General features: G+C 41.9%; 1 protein-coding gene across 2 annotated transcripts in view; it reads right to left on the bottom strand.

Moving 5' to 3' along the window:
• RAF1 (Raf-1 proto-oncogene, serine/threonine kinase) overlaps positions 1 to 17,585 on the bottom strand; it is a 42,850-nt gene extending 25,265 nt beyond the window's left edge. For both annotated transcript variants that reach the window (XM_084269508.1, XM_084269509.1), the window contains exon 1: positions 17,474 to 17,585. The gene's annotated coding sequence lies outside the window, so the exon portion shown is untranslated. The remainder of the gene's footprint in view (positions 1 to 17,473) is intronic.
• Between the last annotated feature and the right edge of the window lie 2,170 nt (positions 17,586 to 19,755).

Raw genomic sequence — 19,755 nt, 5'->3', positions numbered from 1 at the left:
TACAAAACAGCAAAAGGAAACTTCTAAAGCCACACACCCACTATGCTCAGTGACATTCCAGCATAAACCTCTCCCGGTGCAGGGACATGAACAACCCACTGCATACTTCCAAATCAGCATATAGTACTATTTTTGCATGCTCAAGGACAAAGATAAAGGTATCAGTGTATTTTTTTTCCCCAGCTATCACAACTTCATTGCATTTTGAGCTCCAAACTATACTCCAAACATATCTTACTCAAAACTAAGCAAAAAAGTTTGAAATAGTTTTCAAGAGTGAAATGTACTACGGGCTCAATTTCCAAGCAGACAGGTTTAGTACCAAGCTTTTGAAAAGAAAATTTAAAAAGAAGAGTGAAAATAAGCACGGGAATTTATTTCCTCCAAAAAACTACATCCTTCTGTATGTATCTGAGAAACTGATGTTCAGAATGACACAGTGCGAGCATCTATCTTTTGCCATGTTAAAAGACTGTTTCCAAATTAATCTTCAGTGGTTGTGTCCACCACCTTTACTCCTGACCACCTCTACAAAAGGTGAGGAAAGTTGTATTAAAGCTGCAAAGCCAATAAGCAAATCAGTTAGGAAATTCCAAAATAAAGGTCTAATCAATCCTAAATCCATCCCCTTATGGCACAGAGAAGATTTCCACTGAAAGACCTACATCGTTCCCCTGAATCTTCTAACAACTTCATTCAGTACGTAATACCAAACACTCCTTTACTGGCCATCAGTATCTATTAAAGTCTCATCTCATGTGTGATCCCTGTACCCCTTTGTTGCAAATTATGTGAGCTCTCCAATTCATTTTCTTGTGCCCTTTTGTGTAGCACCCATGCCAAAATAACCCAAAACAAACAAAAACAAACAAAAAAGGCTCTTATCCACATTCACATGCTTATGTCAGTAAAAACACAAGGATGTTCTTTACAACTGAAGAGCTGAAGTAATGGAAATCAAGGGCAAAAAGATCTCCACTACTGTTAGATGTCCATTTTGGGATGCCCAGATGGATAAACTTTCAGAGTGTTTTCACTCACAGCACAACTCCAAAAAGCCTTAGCTAAATTTTAAGTATTTAGCACAGCTACAGACCTAAACCCAGACCTGAGCAGTAGCTGGAAAGGAAACATGGAATGACCAACTTACAGCAAAAGGTTTGGTTTACATGACACACCAACCACCGCACGCAGCCTCCGCAGCAGCAGGTCTGCAGGCCTTACACTCTGCTACAAAGGGATCGTCTGGTCAGTTCCTGAACACTTCTTTCACTGACAATACACAGTGACAACATGCATACCCTTCTCCTTCCCTCCTGCCAATTACTGCCATTGTCACATCAATGCCATCAGTTATGCGGCTCCAGTTGCTCAAAGGTTCAAAATATCTAAACATTGGTAAGATTTAAAACTCAATACCCAATCAAAATCTAATAGGATTTAGATACTTGGGTTATTTTTTTTTTTTTAAATCTACAGCACCTAAACGACAACTCTTTCATTTGACATAAAACCAGAAAGAGGAATGGGAAAACACAGAGACACTTGGAACAAAGGAAAGAGAAGGGGAGATAATACTCAAGGAGTAAACAGAGTTCAGCATGCACAAGCAACCACAACAATCTCACAATTCACATGCACTGCCCCGCTGTCAGGAATCACAAAGGTGATTCTCTTCTAGAAGTAGAGTTGCAACAACCATATTACACACATGACCAGCTAAAAGAGCAACCAGTTAGACAGTAATAATAAAACCAGGGAGGAGTTAGGTAAGAGAGGTAAACCCAGACAGCTTGTTCTCTTCCTCCTCATAACTTGCCTACTCTGGGGAACCTGAATTTATTTTACTCCTCTAGGTAATACATGAGACAAAACAAGAAGGGGAGCTCAGATGGAGTTCTCTAGGTTATTACAAGGAATAGTGGAGCAGCCTTCAAAACCTCCTTGTTGCTATTGCTGGTAACATTACAGCCTCCACATTTGACATTTTAACATGCTGACATTTCCTGAACAATTTGAGAGGAAACAGGTAATGGCAGAAAATTCAAGCTGGCACCTTGACAAAAGCCATGTTTCGTACCAAAAAGGTGACACCGCTAGAGCAGGGAAGTATCTCACCTGAAGAGGAAGGACCTATGGCATGTTGTAGAAAAGCCTGCTAGAGAAGATCACAAAAACACATTTCCAGGGTTGTTTTATGCATAGTCAGAAAACAAAATAAAGACAGCGATCGCTGTACAATACAAATAGTTGTATCTTTGACTATGCATTTTCATCTCTCTCCTAGGATCTTTACCACAATAAGGAAGTGGTGGATATTCTCAGGACTATGTACGTTTGGCATAACCCTCTGTTCCAGCTATGCCCTGCTCTCTTGCCACCATGCTTCACCAGTGCATTTTTGCCATCTTTTTGGCCACAGCTGATGAAGGTGGCCCTGGCAGCCTGGGTTTGCTCACAAATGTTCGAAGTTCTTTTTCTAGAAAATGAAAGTAGCTGCTCACCTCAGCAGGCAAATTTAAAACATACCATCTGTAGCTCTCCTTCCTGCCGAGACTGAAGGCTACGGGTTCAGCTCACACATTTCAAGGAGCCACCACTGAAAGAAGATGAGAGCTTGGCTCCCATCTGGCCTGGAGTGGAGACAGACCTGCAAGTGGCCTGAGGGTGGAGGGCTAGGGGAGAAGAAAGGCAACTAAAAAACATTCAGAGTTTCCTGGGAAGAGACATAGGGAATCCATGAGGAAAAGCTGCTAAACCTGCTCTTGGTATCCATGGTACAAGTGCATGCAGCTGGTGAGGTGGGGCTTGTTGAAGAAACAGCAGTTATCAACTGTCAGGCTGCCAGCTCTTGCAACTGTTCAGAGACAACCCTAGTGTGGGATTATCATGGAAGAACAGACAGTCATAAAAACTGCTTCTTAAAGAGTAAGCTAGGAATGATTTACACTTTTGCCCTGCACTCTAAAAGAAAGCTAGCTTAAGAAGAATTGTATGAATATACACAAAAACATCCACTTGGAACACAAACAGCTCACTGAATAAATAGATAAGAGGTAAGGAGATAATTAGCACGGTAACTACTTGACCAACTTTGAACTGACCAAAAAAAGTAATCTGAATACATAATATTGCACGTGCAACTTCTAGTTGGTCCAATGAACACAGAAGCAAGCGTAACAGCAGAAGACAACAGAAACACTATTTCAAAGAATATGGTTTGGGTTGAGAGGGACCTCAAAGCCCCTCCAGTGCCACTCCTGCCATGGGCAGGGATACCCTCAAACAGCCCAGGGTGCTCACAGCCCTGTCCAACCTGGCCTTGAACCTTGCCAGGGATCCAGGGGCAGACACAGCTTCTCTGGGTAGCCTGTGCCAGGGCCTCCCACCCTCACAGGGAAGGATTTCTTCCCAATATCTAATCTAAATTTGACCAGAAAATATCAAAATAATATATATAAAAAAAATCTCATACTCTTCCTCCATCTCCCACAGGTATACTGCACACTGTGACCAAGGCTGCACTTCTAACAGGTACTTTTTGCCTAGATTACAAATTTTGATAGTCAGTCATTTGACCAAGCATTAACATCATATGCACCACATCACTATGAGTGTGTACACCTGACACATTCCTAGACATCATTCACTCACATGCAATCTGATCATACACTCTTATCATTCATTCACACCCAGAAGATACCAGTAGTTACTTAAATGTGACTAGCAAAAAGTGTTTAGTCTGAGCTATTAAAAAATCCCATTTATCTCCATAACGAATGCTGAAACTGGTAATGACAAAGCCTGAAAGTTTGCAGGATACAAAGCTAAACTCTCAGTACAGCTTTTTAGGTGGTGCCTTGCCCTTTCCTTTATTTCTGAAACAAACACCATAAGCTTTTAAAGAAAATATAAATACAGTTCCCCTCCCAATGCACACATGCTGCCATTTCTATCCACGTGACCAATTAATAGTCACACTCCTGTTCTGTTAAATACATACACAAGGCAAAACACCACAGAACAAAACCCAGAATGCATTTCATCTGGGGAAATAAAAGAAACCCACACCAAACAAGTATCTATTGTGATACATAGCAGTATTTTTAAAGTAGCTTTTCATAGCAGCAGGAGACAAATATGGACCCATTCCTGTATCAACAAATAAAGCTGTGATCAATGTAAACATAAATGCAGGGCATGAGTCAGGATCTGTGTAACAACCCAAGCAGACTTCTCATACATCTACAAGACTGGGGTTTTTCCTTTGAATGTCCTTCAATTTAAGAGATCAATGCAAAAAAAAAACCCAAAACAAACCAACAAAAAACCTCCCCCCTTATAGAACTAAGAAAAAAAAATTGACAAGGAAATGTTATGGTTCAGGAGAACAAACAAACACAGAGACCACTAAAGACAAAACACAATCCTGAAAGATTTAATTTCTGCATCAGTTCTTCGACCTCAGAAGCATCTTTTCTCATTTATTTCTCTATTTCTCTGAGCCATTCATTTCTAGTTACTAGTTCAGGCATTATGCTGCTAATCTAACTTTAAAGTACTCAAGAAAAAAATAACATTGGCTTTCCAACAGTTGAGCTCTACATTAAGGAGAGCACAAGGAATACAACTCTCAGTCTGACACACATTCAGATTGATTAATACTCTGCAAGATTCTGTATTTAAAAGTAACTTTCAGAGTCAAACTTTGGTTAGTAGGCATAAGTGAAGTCACGCTGCTTGGCTGCACTTTGGGCTCTAGGTATTTGTCACCTAAACTATCTGCACCTTTGGGTGCTCTGTACCTGGTCTCCCCTGTTGATGAGAAGAGAGGCTACTCTCCCTAACCAACTTTTAGGAAGATCTGTTTGGGTTGTCCTTTCTGCACAGATCATTCAGTCATCCGTTTCTTTCCACACGAAAATTCTATCAAGTTCAAACACAGAGTTCTTTTAAGTTTCCCTACAAAACCTGAATTCCTTCATTACAGAAACAGATGCACTAACATTCCACTTCTAAGACAGCACATAGGGACATAGAATTCAAATCTTCCTTCTCCCAAAGCAAAGAAGCAATCTCAGGTAAAAGGAAAAATGCAGTAAGGACTCTATCAGAACCTTTTCAAATTTCAGTGAAGTACTGCTGATTAACTTGCATAGAAACACAAAAAAAGGCTATGAAAGGAAAAGGCAAGCAAGGAAAGCACACCAATTTTGCATATGCATTTTGTATGATCTTTGCTAACAAAGCACCAGATGTCATGGAGTAAAACCTCCTAAAAACCTCCCTTTTTTTTTAGTATAAGAATTTATAATTTTTATCTTATAATCAACTGATAAACACTGAGATAGTCACTCAGTATTTTAAATGTGTTCTCTTAACATTATGAAGACTATTAAAGCTGAAGCAGTGTTTGGGACATCTTCATTTTTTAATTTGGTACATTCCAATGCATTACTAGAAATAAGCACACTTCTGCTTCCTTATATCTGATTGCATCAGAATTGCACTGCATGACACTTGTCATGCTTAGACTTCTTGTTTCTTCACCATCATATTAAATTCCTCACAGCAGAATCCTCCAAAGAAAGACATGGAAAGACAGATCTCTAAACTGGCCCTCGTGCTGCAGAAGTGTGGCTATGAGTTCACACGTGTATTGTCATTACACAGGCAGGACATTTTGGACAAGCATTTTCTCCTGAAGTCTTTCTATCAACTGCACATACATTCTCAGACATGTGTCTATTTGCATCCTGAACTTGCTCATTCTTTAATTGTTTCAAGTATGGATGAAAGCCCCAAACTGTGTTTACAGTTGCCTGGAACTCATCCACTTTACAGCAAGGATAAAAAAGTTACTCAAATGTCAGCAATCCACTAAATGGCCTTCCCACTCAAGTTTTCATGGATTAAACAAAAGTGACTGGGAATCTCAGCACAAAGAATCACTGGCTCTATCCTCCCTCTGTTGTGCAGAGTAAATGAAGTAGCACTGAGGGCAGCACCGCTGAGAACATACCAGTCTTCAAACCAAGCTCAGCTTTGCTGAAAAGGAACACAGCCCAAGATTAGGCTATTCAAGTAACTCCTGGGAGCTGCTGGTTATGCAGGCTAACCATACAGTTCAGGCACACCACGGTTGCTGTTAAAATACCACTGCAAAGTACCAGACAGCCTAGATCATCTATACTGTTGGAAGAGAATGCAGTGACCCAGCTAATTCAAGAGTATTCTGTATTCACTTGAGACAGCTTTAACCTGATAGATGCAGTTTACTACATGTGGGCTCCATGCCAGGACCAGCAGTGCCCAGGGAGGTCAGTTCTACGATTCAAAAGCCTGAGAACAGAAACAAGGTAGACACTGGGTCAGGGAATAGGGGCAACTGCACCAAGACAGGTTTGGAAGGAGCCTTGAGATATTCTGCTGTGAGAAGATGGAACTGACAATTCTTGCTTATAGTTGAACATATGTTTCTGCACTACGAACCAAATCCAACATGATACTACTTGAGTATTTTAGTTACGATCTGACTGGACAGCTCTAACAACTTATTGTTTCTTACACACCAGTATTTGTAAGGAAGCCTGCATAGAAAGGCAAATAAAAACTGTGTCTGCTTAGAAATTACAGACTGACTAGAGAGGTGAAGTTAAACATACATTTCTGGTAAAGCAAACACCAAAACAGCTGTGGGCATCACATTGATTTTGTGAAATTTCTCAAAAAATAAAAAGCAAATTTTAGCAACAGCAAAGGAATTGAAGCACAGAGCTCAGTCGCTGGAACTTTCCCTCCCCCCAGGAAAGGCCCAGGAACCTTGGAAGGGGAAGGAAGAGAAAACTAGAGAAACTTAGTTATACCTTGAGTTTTCTTTTAAGTGAATGAACTCCTATGACAAAAGAACAAAGTACATCATTTGTGGAAGGTAACACAAAATTAAAAGGTATTTACAGAAGTTATAGAATCATACATGCTTACAGAAGATATGACAAACACATGCAACAACATAGCAAATTAGTAACAAAAATTATTTTGTGTATTACACCAACGGTAGAGTTGACTTTTTCTTCTACTGCTACAAGTTCCCAAGGAATTCATTGCAATGTGGCACACTGTGTGCAGCCAGACTGCACGACAACAAAATGCTACCCCAACTCAACATAATCTCCTTCTTAATTAACAACATCACACATATCTCTTACAACTCAAAATTCACTACAGTAAAATTTAACTAGGAGTTGAATAATTTCTTCTCAGACTTATACACAGACACACCTTGCTGATTCACAAATGGTTTATAAATCTGAAACAAAAAAGAAGAGAAAGCAATAAGCAGCTAAGCCTCTGAAGGCTATTTGTGTATCTTGCAGATAAGCATCAACTGCAAGAACAAGAACTCCTAGGGAAGCTTAGGAAGTCTTCATGAAAAGACTGGAAGCTAAGAGTAGTCAAAGAAGTGTAAGTCAAATGCACCAAAATATTGACCAGATAGTAAATGGTAAAATGCTTTCTTACTCAAAGTTCCATCCTAATTAGCAATTCCTCAACCAATCCCACATCAAGATGATTAGAGAAGGCAAAGATGCAACACAATCGGAGTGTCATTGAGGCTGGAAGGGACAGATAAAACAGGCTGCCCAGGACCACCTCGGTTGGAGTTTGAGCATCTCTCATATTCCCACTCCACAGCCTCTCTGTGCAACATCTTCCAGTGTTTGACCACCCACACAGTTAAAAAAAAAAAGTAAGTTTTCTTGTGTTCAGATGGAGAGTCCTGTGTTTTAATTTGTGCTCATCATTCCTGTGCTGTCACTGGGTACTGGCACGATGTCTGGTGTCCTCCTCTTCATTTCCTCCCATGAGCATGTTTATATACATTGCTAAGATCCCCCCAAGCTTTCTCTTCTGACTGAACAGTCACAACTTCATCAAGTCTCTTTTATACGAAATATAAGAAAGCACACACAAAATAATTCAAGAAGAGATCTTATGTTGCTAGCTCTCTTTTGGTTAGAAGTATCTTCTCTCCTGGATACAACAGGTAAGGAAGAAACAATTTTAGCCAAGACAGCAAACTCACAAAGACCAAGAAGAAATGACAAGACTCTTTTGGTATCTCCACCCTGAGCCACTTAGTAACTAAAACTAAAACCTACTTCCAGTCTGAATGGTACATTTACCCTGCTTACCTCTCTAAAGCAAACCTTTAGGAATGTAACATACAAAAAATTGTGAATATGGTTTCCATCATGGAAAAAGATGAGTAGGAAGACTGGGGAGAAGGGAAGAAGGAAGGAATGCTGTCTTTTGCACACCAGAGCAAAAGCAGAGATCTTTAGTTCTAACAGAAGACAACCAGTCAGCAATAATGACATATTTAAGAAATATCTACACTAAATCAAAGTGGAGGTGTTTGTTTATTTTTAACAGATTACACTACTGAGGAATATGGTGTAGAAAGTGATATGAACACAGTAAGTATGAGAAGCAGAGAAGAACAGGGAAGATCAAAACCACTGTAAGAATCATAAAAAGGATAAGAGAAAGGTATCCTCATAGCACCTGATATGGGCATGGGGTGTTAAGGGGGAAGTGTTGGGATTTTGTTAAAAGTAGCTAGGTTGATCAAAGTGATAAAAACAAAGATACAGTTATGATTCTCATATAGCTTGAAGCAGAACAGATTTCTAAAGACCAGTTGTTGAGGAAAAGAGCTGAAAAAAAATCTAGGACAAACTTTCAGAAAATTAATCCAGTTAGTATGATGGATAATATCAGATGAGGACAGAAAATTGATGGTGATGGGTAGAGGTTTTACAGACTGAAAACCTAAAGCCTTTTTCTTGTAAAATCAGCCAGAATGTAAAGAAATCACATACAAAAATCAAGAAGACATAATATAAAACAAGTGTGACAGGTTAAAGAGGAGGCAAGTACAGTATTTCTGGCTGCAACCAAATAACTGTAAGGCAGTAAAAATCATTTATCTTTCTTGGTTGTTAAGAGATACATGAAAAGCAAAAATCCCTAAGAACATCTGCTAACAGAACTGGCAACAAGGAGGATTTAAGAAGCAAGTGACTTGACAAAAATACCAGCTGTTACTGCAGATGTGACTCAATTAAACCTGAGAAGTGGAATTGTTCACCTAAGACAATGGCAAAGCCAAGGGAGAAGAAAGCGCCTCTGGGCTGGAGGAAGTTTGCCTGCTTGCAGGATTTCCACCTGAGACCCTCCACAGTGCAAGGAGGAGCAAGGGAAGCGGGTGTGCTGCACCGGGAACACAGAGCTCGCACAAACCGATCACTGGTCACACTTGAGTGTCAAACCACCACTTTGGAAAGATTAAAAGCACCGCTATGAATATATGGCTAATTGCACACACAGAGCAAGAGTCTGAAACAGAGTTTTAAAATGAGAGGCTTGTGCTTCAGTGATGTCAAGTCACTTCTGAAGGAGATGCTGACAGGCTTACGATATTGTCACAGTGTATTTTCTATTTAAGATTTGGTAGCCACAAGACATTTCAGCACTACGACTCAGATCGTCATACTTCCACATATGTGACATCCTATACGGGACACTTCTGCAGCTCAACCCCAGTGTTACGCTGTTATGACGCTCTTGCCATTTCCTCCGGTTTTCACTACAATCAGTTTGGTAGATGCAGCACTTTGACTGGCAGTGCTGAAAATCTATTCCCAGAAAAAAAAAACAAAAAACAACCCACCAAACTAAATTCATTTTCTATTGTGTAAAGGACTAATCAGCTTAAAATTTAATCAAAGCCAGCCAGGCTTTTTAGAAGTTATGACCAAAAAAAGCCCCTCCTCCTACACTTATTCTTGGACTGTAGTGTTAATTCCCCATCTTTATTGCCTAGTTAAAGTCTCCTCATGAGAAACTCGGAAAGACAAAACACTCAGTATACAAAGGAAACCCAAAATTTTTAAAAACCCTCTGTCAGGCATAAAATATGCAAACAAAAGTGAAAGAATATCTTAGTCACAGCAGCAGGATTACTTGTGGTGACTGAGAAAAAAATATTTTCAAATGTAATACAAGTTTAGTCTCTGCCTGCCTGATGTTATTGAAAATTTTCTTCAGAGCATACAGCACTTCTGTAAAACAAAATAATTCCAGGTACTGTCCTGTAATTTAACATCACAAGGGCAGATCTTACTGCAATAGGTAAAAATAGCATTGGCGAACATGCCAAAGGAGAGTCTTTCCACTATATGGCCAGCGCTTAGATTGCAACATCAGCTGGCTCTCTTTTTATAACCTCTTGATTGCCAGTGAGCAAGTTACACAGTCAACCTAAAAGCTTTGAGAAATCTAAGAGTAAGCTCTGGAACTCGCTTTCAGCTGAAATCAATCCACTGTATCACTCTGACACGAACGCTTTGTTTCAGCACGCTATTATTGCCTGTGTAAGCTCTATACTTGCTTCTAAAGCATTTAAGACAGATAAATGATGTAACTCAGAATACAGGGGGTTTTTTTGGTAAATGTCAGCATAAAATTGGAGGCTTGCATGCTTTGTTGCTATAACACACTCTGGAAACTCCTTAAGTTACTATGTTCTCTCACAGCCACACACGTGCCATCCTCCAATGAACCTGTTTTGGCCCATTTCTGCAATCGCACTCCCAACCACCCTGAAAGAACCACTCCCCATCACCTGAACCCCAGATGGGCTTTTTTCCATGTTCCCATAAAAAAAAAAAGGAGAGATAATCATCACAATATGAGCATTTAAAACTCCTAGACCAGAGATGAAACTGAGACAGTGATGTTTTTTCGCTAGAAGAAATTCGTGCTCCTCAGCCTGCAGATTGACAGACAGATGACTGAAATTGCCTACCTTTCTAATTAGGTGCAAGGGAAACCAGTATCCTCCCATCCTTCGCACCACAAACAGGTTTCTGCCTGCTCATGCCTACAGATCAGTATTGATTGGACACGGCTTTCAAAGTTATTGGAGACAGAGATAGGGAGGGAAAGAAAGCTATAGAAAAGCAGGATGTTTAGCTTGCACAGTTACTATTACATTTTCCCCTCCTGGTCTAAGAAAAACTGAATGATTGTCAACATTTAACTCTACTTAAGTTTGAAAAGTGCTGCCATCAGCAAAAATTTGTTTCTTATTTGCACACAGTGGCCCCAGTACCCTGTGTCTATATGAAGAAACACACACAGGTGTCATGCAAAGTCAAACACAGAGATTAGATACCTTTGCTGTGCTTAGTCCATGAGTTTTTACAACACAGGTTTTACAAAAACACTGATAAAATTACAACAAAGATGTGTCCAAATAAAGAAATGATAAAGGAAGAGAAAGGTATTTTAATGGGCTTATGTAATAGATTAGATATGAAGGAATTCAAATTCTGTCAGAAAATACCAAAATAAGGGAAATATTTACCAACATTAATCTTGGATTACCAATTGGTAAATTCTGAACTTCTGGAACTCTAAAATAAGGTTTTACAGAATATGAAGTTGGAGTCACATCCTATGCCATAAACATGGCCAATTTTTACTGAAGCTTAGAACAATGTTTTTAAAACATTAAAAAAAAACCCAAATCAAGTTCTTACTAATTATCAAATACACATTATCAACTGTAAACTAGAGAAGCAATTATGGGTTCTCTCACCTAAAATCTACCTTCCTTTTACAAGAAAGTGATAAAAATATTTTCTTTTCTATGATAGTCATTTGGCAATAACGTAACCAGTGTATTTTTCATAGCAGTAGAGTAGGATTTTTTTTTTTTTTATCTTGACAGTATTTTCAAACATTTTTTCTTCCCAGGAACACTGTCATCATTGAAGCTTCTGGTCTGATCCCGCCCCCCCCCCCCCACCACACACACACACATTTGCTCTATTACCGTGCAGGACCATCGTTCTGTGTTCCTACATTTCTGTAACAATGCCATGCAAACAAGTGGGAGCAAATGCATCTCCACCTGCTGGCTACTGTTCCTTCAGTTCACCAAGAAACTTATGTAAAAGTCTCAATGGCAGGTTCATCTCCACAAGGAAAATATTAGAATAAAGCAAAAAATATGATAATTTATTTGCTTGTCCAACAAGTGGTTAGTGGGGGAGACACACTTCATCTCTTCCACAGGTACAAAGAGAGTAGAGAGAGAGCAGTGCCTTTTGTGGTATAGTATGAGACCAAAAAGGCCACTCTAGGAAATACTGAAAACATGACCAGACTTTGAGCAAACACTGTTAAATGTTTGTGAATCGAACAAGAAAGTGGAATATGCAAAAATTAGCTCAAATTACTGACAGAGGTGACAGGAACATATACCGGAAGCAAATGGCTAGCAAAATAAAAGACATTACAGAAAAATAAAAAAGGAAGATTAGTTTTATATTAAAGTTTCTCAATATATACCTAAATTTTAGCCCTACAAAGGTACAAAGGCACTGAAGGCATCTTTCTTCTATTTTCGCTGTACCTCACATCTCCCTCTTGCTAGTCTCTCTACCTAGCTGTTCCCAAACCACTCCTTTTCAAACCTACCTTGTTCTATTATGTAACAGAAGACTAGAATGGGGGCTCTGAGCCATTTCTTAAAGTCTAAACCTTTGAGCCAGCTTTAATTAATACGGTTAACCCCATGCCACACCCAGCTGCAAGTTAGTGAAGCAACCTCCTTAGCTTGTGAACTAAAAATACACAAGATGTCTCAACTGCTCCTAACCGATACTACGTATTTCAATTGGAAGGTGATAGTAATTAACACCCTTTTGTCAGCTGTTCGTCAGAAATGAAATATTTTAGGGTCAGACCAATAACAAGCATGCAAGGTAAGCTCAAGTCTGAGATACGGCAACGCAATGCAGTAGGAAGAGCAAGCAGCACTACCGTAATCACCTCCACATCTGCAGAGCGCCACAACACAGCAAGTGAAACGATTCCACGGAGCAATAAAACCAACAACAACAACAACAACATAAAAAGGGGCTTGTATCAGAAGAGCTAGAGATACAGGTCCCATTTGCAGATTTTCAGATAGTGCAAGGAAAACAAGGCAAGAGTCACCTGCACACTCACCACACGCACGGGTGATTGGCAAGGCAACCCTAGAACTCCTTTGCCTGAAGTTAAAACCTTTAACTGTGCTGCTCCGTTCGTGCAAGCAGGCAGGATGTGTCTGGGACGTACAGGAGGAACAGCAGAACACAGACACACCACACCTCCCACTGCAAACAAATCCTATGGCCTGCACTTGCCATCACACTGTCCTGTACAAGTCCAGAGGTTTTGTGTATTAAAGTCTCAGCTCTAAGCTCTTGTCATTCCCCATAAGCAAGCAAAAACCTCTGCAGAAATACATCATTCAATCACAGTGACTATGTCACTTAAAACCTTGGAAAAAATTATATTCATCTATGTAAACTTTATTATCAGTGATAACTCCCAGCTCTGCAGTCAACCAAAAAACTCATTTACAAATGACTCCTGAACAGTGTTTTGTTTACCCTCATCTACTGTATGCATTGCAGCACTTCAGGACACAAGATGACGATATTCTATTAAACTGTAAAAGGTCAGTATACACGGCTGCAGTAAAATCATCTTCGTGTGAAACAGATGACATTTATAGTTCAAACACAATATTCAAGTCACTAAGGGAATAAACGTGCACCAGCTGCTTTTCAAAGCAAAACTGTTGTTTACAAAAAATAGCAGACGTAGCAAGAGCAAACACAGCACTGAGAATTATTCACAGATCGGTGTCCAAAACAGACTTTCTTTTTAGAAAAAACAGGGGCATCATTAAATAAATATCTGGATTACCCTACAGAATACCATACAGCGTAAGCGCTTCAGGCTGTCTCAAAACTGATGAGCTAATGCATGCTCACTGCTAAAACACCTTGTGAATCTGACATAAAGCTAAATTTTTTACCTGATTTCCTAGCTTTACATCAGCATCTCTTTCAGTTTATTTCTAGAGCTAACAAACTGTTTCCACAACCTTATTCAATACACAATGGTTATATTTCATACTGGAAAATACTGAAGGGTTTTGCATAAGCCATTACACAAAATCAATCAAAATTGTTACAATGCAGATGTAAATGAGCACACTTTTTTTCAAATTAATTAAACTTCTGTGAAACTTACTGAAACCGTGTTTAGATTAGCATGCTTGAAATTTTGGTTGAATCATAAATTTTAATCTTGCATTGACTGTTTTGACTATTGTTACTTCTCCAAAGAGAAGTAATTTTGACTGATGCAATTTGGTGTTTTGATGAGAATTAAATGCTCACCTCTATGTCTCTTCACACAGCTACAGAGCTCTTAGATTTCTGTTTAAGTTAGAAGATGGATGGAACTTCTTTACAAAACAATCATCCTTTTCAATTATTCATTTGTTTCAAGCTGAATTTGCATGGGAGTTTTGGAAATTCAACCAAAACACATTACCCTTGTTTCCTAGGCAACTGGCCTGGCTGTGTGTGATCATGCCACCCAGCTGTCCCTCTGCAACTCCTTCAGAAACATTTGGACAGCCTAGATTATTTCAGCTCAGCAGCTAGGTAGAGGCACAGAGAATACAAAACTCCCACAGGCTATGGAAATAGGAAGCCAAAGTAGGGAAGAATCCTTCGCTCTCCTGGCCTCTTCTTCAGTCTGGGCACCGCAGCACACAACAAAATCAAACCAAGGAAAAAAACCTCCCTCTTGCCTAGCTGGTAGGCCAAGGAGGTAGACTAGCAACACCAAAGGAGGGAGAGGAGGAAAAAAGAATCTAGAGGGTGTTTTAGTCAGGCAGTATCAAAGATGGGGAAGCAAGAGGTGCTGGGGTATTACAAAAGCATGGCAAAGGGAATGACTGAAGGTGTCAGGGAAGAGAAAGACAGTATGTTCGCAGCCGAGATCTCCAGAGACGCACAGACAAATCCATATTGAACTAGACTTTGGTTATTTTATTTGCTCTCCTAACTGTATTAGGAATAGAAGGATAATTTAAACATTCTGCATCTGTAATGCAAAAATTAATTTATCAGCACGGGTCCTGCATTTGAAACTGACTGGGGTTTAGACTTATTTATACATTCAAACTAACAGCTTTTGGTTTCCATCTCCTACAGAAGTTTTAGAACCAACAGCTCTCATCATCTCAATATAATTTGTTTTCAAAGACAGAAAACAAGGAAAACTTGTTTTTTCCTCAACTCCTGGTTTCCCAACAGCAAAGGAGCCAAATAAACAAACTGGGGGGGGGGGGGGAAGGAGAGTATATGTCCCAGAAGAAACTAGTGCTGATTTAGCACACCAAGAAGTGCTGAACAATGATTTCCATGGGTCATGTTTGTGGTTTATAAAATATGAGTTATTTTAATAAGTTGTAGTAAGTTAAGGCCCTGAGACAGAAGTAACTTCATGGGTAATTTAAATAGACTTTGCTGTTGGTTAAACAATAAAAACCTGAAAATTTAATGTATGCAAAGGCATTCAACTAGAAATAGTTTTATACCTTCCTTAGGAAAAAAAAGATATTTTCTCTGCTACTTCCAGATTTTCTTTCAAAGCAGGTTAGTCACCAGTGTTGCACAATAAGTTGTCCAGTCCTGAAGATATTAAGTATGGCAACAAACCGAATGAAAAACACATTCCAGATTTGTGAAAGCACCATTGCTCTAACCCAAGTCAGCTAGTTCACATCTGATTTAATAATCTAAAATAGAACTGCTTACCAATCATCCATTTCATGACCATACATACAGATCCATACCTTCTTATGATTAATTGTAGCCTTGGGGCTCAGCTACAAAAAATACTCATTAAGACTAACTAAATTAAAGCCACTTCCATTTTGAACGGGTGTACACAGAATAGATTAGTTGAATTGCCTTAAATTAACTCTCACATTCACCAACTTAATCTTTTCTTCGGCACCAACACTGCAGACGTGTCCTAAAGGATAAACACATCCATTCAAATGATCTCATAGTTTTTGCAGTGATCCTTTATGCAGTATTTGGAGCTGAGCTTTTCGGCAACGTTTAAATAAAAAGCATTTTAAAAGCCTTTTGTACAAAACCGTTGTTGGCTTTGTCTTTTAAAGAATCCTAGTTTTACTCCACTATGGACCCTTTTTGTTTTGCACACCTACAACAACCTACAGTTGCACCTGGAACGCAGGCTGTGCTGGAGCAATTGCCCTACAACTGGTTTCAAGGTTTCCTTGTCCCACATAAGGTCTATCTATTTGTAGTTGTCACTTAAAGGTGAAGAAGGAAAAAAAAAAACCACTCTACACTAATTATGTAGCCTGACGTAGGCAAGATGAACAATGGACAAGAGACGTGCTGCTGTTAGCACAGGCAGGTTATTTGCACGTACATTTAGACTGTAGATAAAAAGAGCCCAGAAGCCCTGGCTCCGGAGTAACACCGTTTATACGTAGCAAAGTTGTGTCCCTTTCACATAAATTGAGAAACTGGAGAATCTTACTCCAGTTTCCAAACGTCTTTGTTTTAAACTGAATCTAAGTCGAAACAAAATCAAGCCGGCAGCTTGATCGAAGAAGGCCAAAGCTGACCGCGCTCGGTTACGCCAATACAACTTCGGCGCATTTTCCATTCCCCGTTCAGAGGAGCAGAAGGCGAGGGAGTCCCGCGGCAAGCACGGCAGGGACAAAGCCGCCAGCAGCGAAGCCGAGACCCGAGGAGGCCGGCCAGGCGGAGCCACCGCTGGGCATCCCCCTCCCCCGACCAGGGCACCATTCCAGGTGCCTGCTCCTGGATGCCCGTTGCTCATCCCGCCCGCCGCCCGCCCCAGCGCCGGGGCACACCCGCCTCGGCCGCGCATCTCCCCCGGGGGGCGGCTCCGGTCTCGGGGTACCGCGCTGGCGCTGACAGCCGGCGGCCACGACACACCTCCCCTCCCACCTGACCCGCCGCCACGACGGGCCACAGATACCCCCTACACCCCCCCACCCAGCACCCTCCTGCTTCCCCCGGGCTTTTTGGCACCTTCCCCGCTCGCCGGGCCGGGCCGCCGCGCAAGCTCTCCTCTCGGGGCGGTAGCCCCCGCCCGGGCCCCGCGGCGGACAGGGCGGCCCCGCGGCAGGAACGCTGGCCCCGGCTGCGGGGGGCAGGCGGCGTGCACTAGACGATCCGACCTCAAAGGGCTCCGCGGTGAGCCGCGACCCGCAGGTACCGAGACGGCCGATCTCCTTTCCTCCCTCCCTCCCCCGATCCCTGTCAGGGGGCGAGGGGCCGCCCTTCCCCGCGCTCGTTTCCTTCGCGGCCGAGGCTGCGGCTGGGTCGATGTGCCCGGGGCTGAGCCGCCGCTGGGAGCTGCCGGCGCCGCTCCAAGCGCCAGCACCGGAGATCCGAAGAGAAAGGCGAGAAGTGGAAGCCCTCCCCACCTCGTTCCCTGCCTTGTCCTCTGCCGCTCACTAGCCCGACGCCGCTCCTACCTATGTCACTCCCTCCCGGCAGCTCCCTACGGGCTCTTGTCCCACTCGCCGCCGTTCGTTTCGTTCCTCATCTAAAATGGCGGCCTCACACTCAGCGAGACATTTATCCTCCGCCCATCGACCTCTCGGTACTCGGCTCCTTCCCTTTCGCCTGTCTCTCCTTTTTCCCGTCCTCTTCCTCCCCGCCTCTCGGCCTGACCGCCGAGCGCCCGCTCCTCCCCGCGCTCCCGCCCCCTCAGCGTGCCGCCATTTGGGAGCGGCTGAGCTGCTGCGGCCTGCCCCCGCCCGGCTGCGGCGGGAGGCGAGGCCTCTTCTTTTCTTTCTCCCCCACTTTGTCAGGAACCGATCCGGACCTGGGGGCTGAGCTCTGCCGCCGCGCCGGGGGAGCTGGAGCGGGCCTTGCCTAGAACGGGCCTCGCCGGGACGACCGAGCGGCCTCCCCTCAGTCAGTCAGTCCGTCCTCCAGAGGCGCCTGCCGCGTTGCTGCCAGCTTGGCGTTACAGTCACCTCACTGCACTCGGCTAAATTTCTTGCTTGGTTGACAGTGAACTAAGCGGGACTCACCGGCAGCGAGCTGGCTCCCGGGGATGTGCGCAGCGGCGGGGCCCTGCGGGCAGGGCCACCCCCCCTCCCCGGGCCGCCACCTGCCTCAGCCGCGCTTCCAGAGAGGAGCCAGTAAGTCTTACCTGTTCAAAAGCAAAGCCTGTTTCTGAAGGGGGCAGGCAAAAAATTCCCGAGGGGCAGTACGTGCTGAGAGGGGTAGGGTGTGAACTGCTGGGAAAGGTAGCTGGGGAGAAATTTAAAACAAAAATAGCTTACAACCTCTTCTTCTGGAGAAGACAAGGAACAGCTGTCAGACAGCAATGCCCTGTGTGCAACAGCACAGCCTCCCTGTCAAAGGAAAGGGCGCTGCTGTCTGAGGTAGTGCCAGTGCACCACACTAACCTATTTTAGGTCAGGCTTTGAAATGTACAGCACTGCACATTAAATGGTAAGCAAGTAATTTATCATCCCAAAACAAAACTTCTAAGGATAGCTACTGCACAGTAAAACGCTTCTCCCAGAACTGTTCTTAAAGAGCATACGTGTTTGCATTTACAGTCATGTAAGTTACATTAATTGTTAATTAAATAAGCATTTCTCTAAAAAGAGCCTCCAGCAAAATTCTCTCAGCCTTATTTAGGATTTCTCTACAGAAGGTGGTTTATTCTGTTACAAACCAATGCTTGAGTTCAGCTAAAGTCACATTAACCTCACGAAGGCATAGCAAGGGCAAGAAAAAAGCAGCACTGTTAGGCTTGCCTCTCCTAAACACAAAATAAGAAAAAAGTACACACAAAGTCTTTAGCTACTGGTGCCTCCAGGAAGAGGTGTGGTTGCCAAGTAATAGGAGATTGAAATGGAGATGGCAACTAGGAGCTCCAGAATGCTGAAACAAATTTCCACATCTCTAGAATACTGTAGTCGATTCCTGTATTTCTAGGTCGCCCACTTATTCCATGGTAATACTACCTTCAGTTTAGATGCTATTACTAAAATAAAGATCTAGCTAGACTTTTGTAGTACTCTAAAACACAAACCATGTGGAGATTTCAACCTTCCTATTAGGAAAGGTGCTTTTTCTCTTCCCCATTGCCATGGGCTCAGACCTACCAAAAAAAAAAAAAAACAACCACCCACAGAAAACCAAATCCAGACCAATAAGGTATCAACCAAGGACAAAGTTTATGAATGTGAATCATTCTTTTCAAGGGAAAAGCTACTGTCTAAGAATGTGTATATCCATCACTGGACTCCTTCAGTTTAAGTATGACTGTTTATCTGACTTTAAGAGGAATCATATCCATTTATCTGTGCATGTTGGCATGGAGAAGCAGGGTGTACCATAGATGTTCAAATGGCTTAAGACTAAGTATATCCATGTAATGCTGTAGACAGTAATACAGATTTTGCAAATACGCAAAAGGAGCTTCAAAAAAATTGTAATGTAGAATATAGATAAGAACGTGCCGTGAGAAGCTTAAAAAGGGAATGAAAAGAAGGGTAATCACCTCAAGATGAGGTGGTTTTGACAGAAGACCATAAAGTTTTAAATGAGTAGAAGGATCAAGGACTGTAGTCATGGAACAAACAAACAGCTATGGAGGAAAGTGAGACAAATTTCAGATAGTTAAACAATGTAGCACATGCAAAGAAATACAATAATTGCAGGGAAACAATAAAGCAAACAAGGAAATCAAAACTCAAACATTGCAGCATGAAAAATAGAAGGGAAACAAAAA

Source organism: Gallinula chloropus, assembly GCF_964237585.1.
Source record: "Gallinula chloropus genome assembly, chromosome: 12".
Classification (NCBI taxonomy): domain Eukaryota; kingdom Metazoa; phylum Chordata; class Aves; order Gruiformes; family Rallidae; genus Gallinula; species Gallinula chloropus.
The sequence above is the reverse complement of the archived record's forward strand: the minus strand, read 5'-3'. Positions and strand labels throughout refer to the sequence as shown.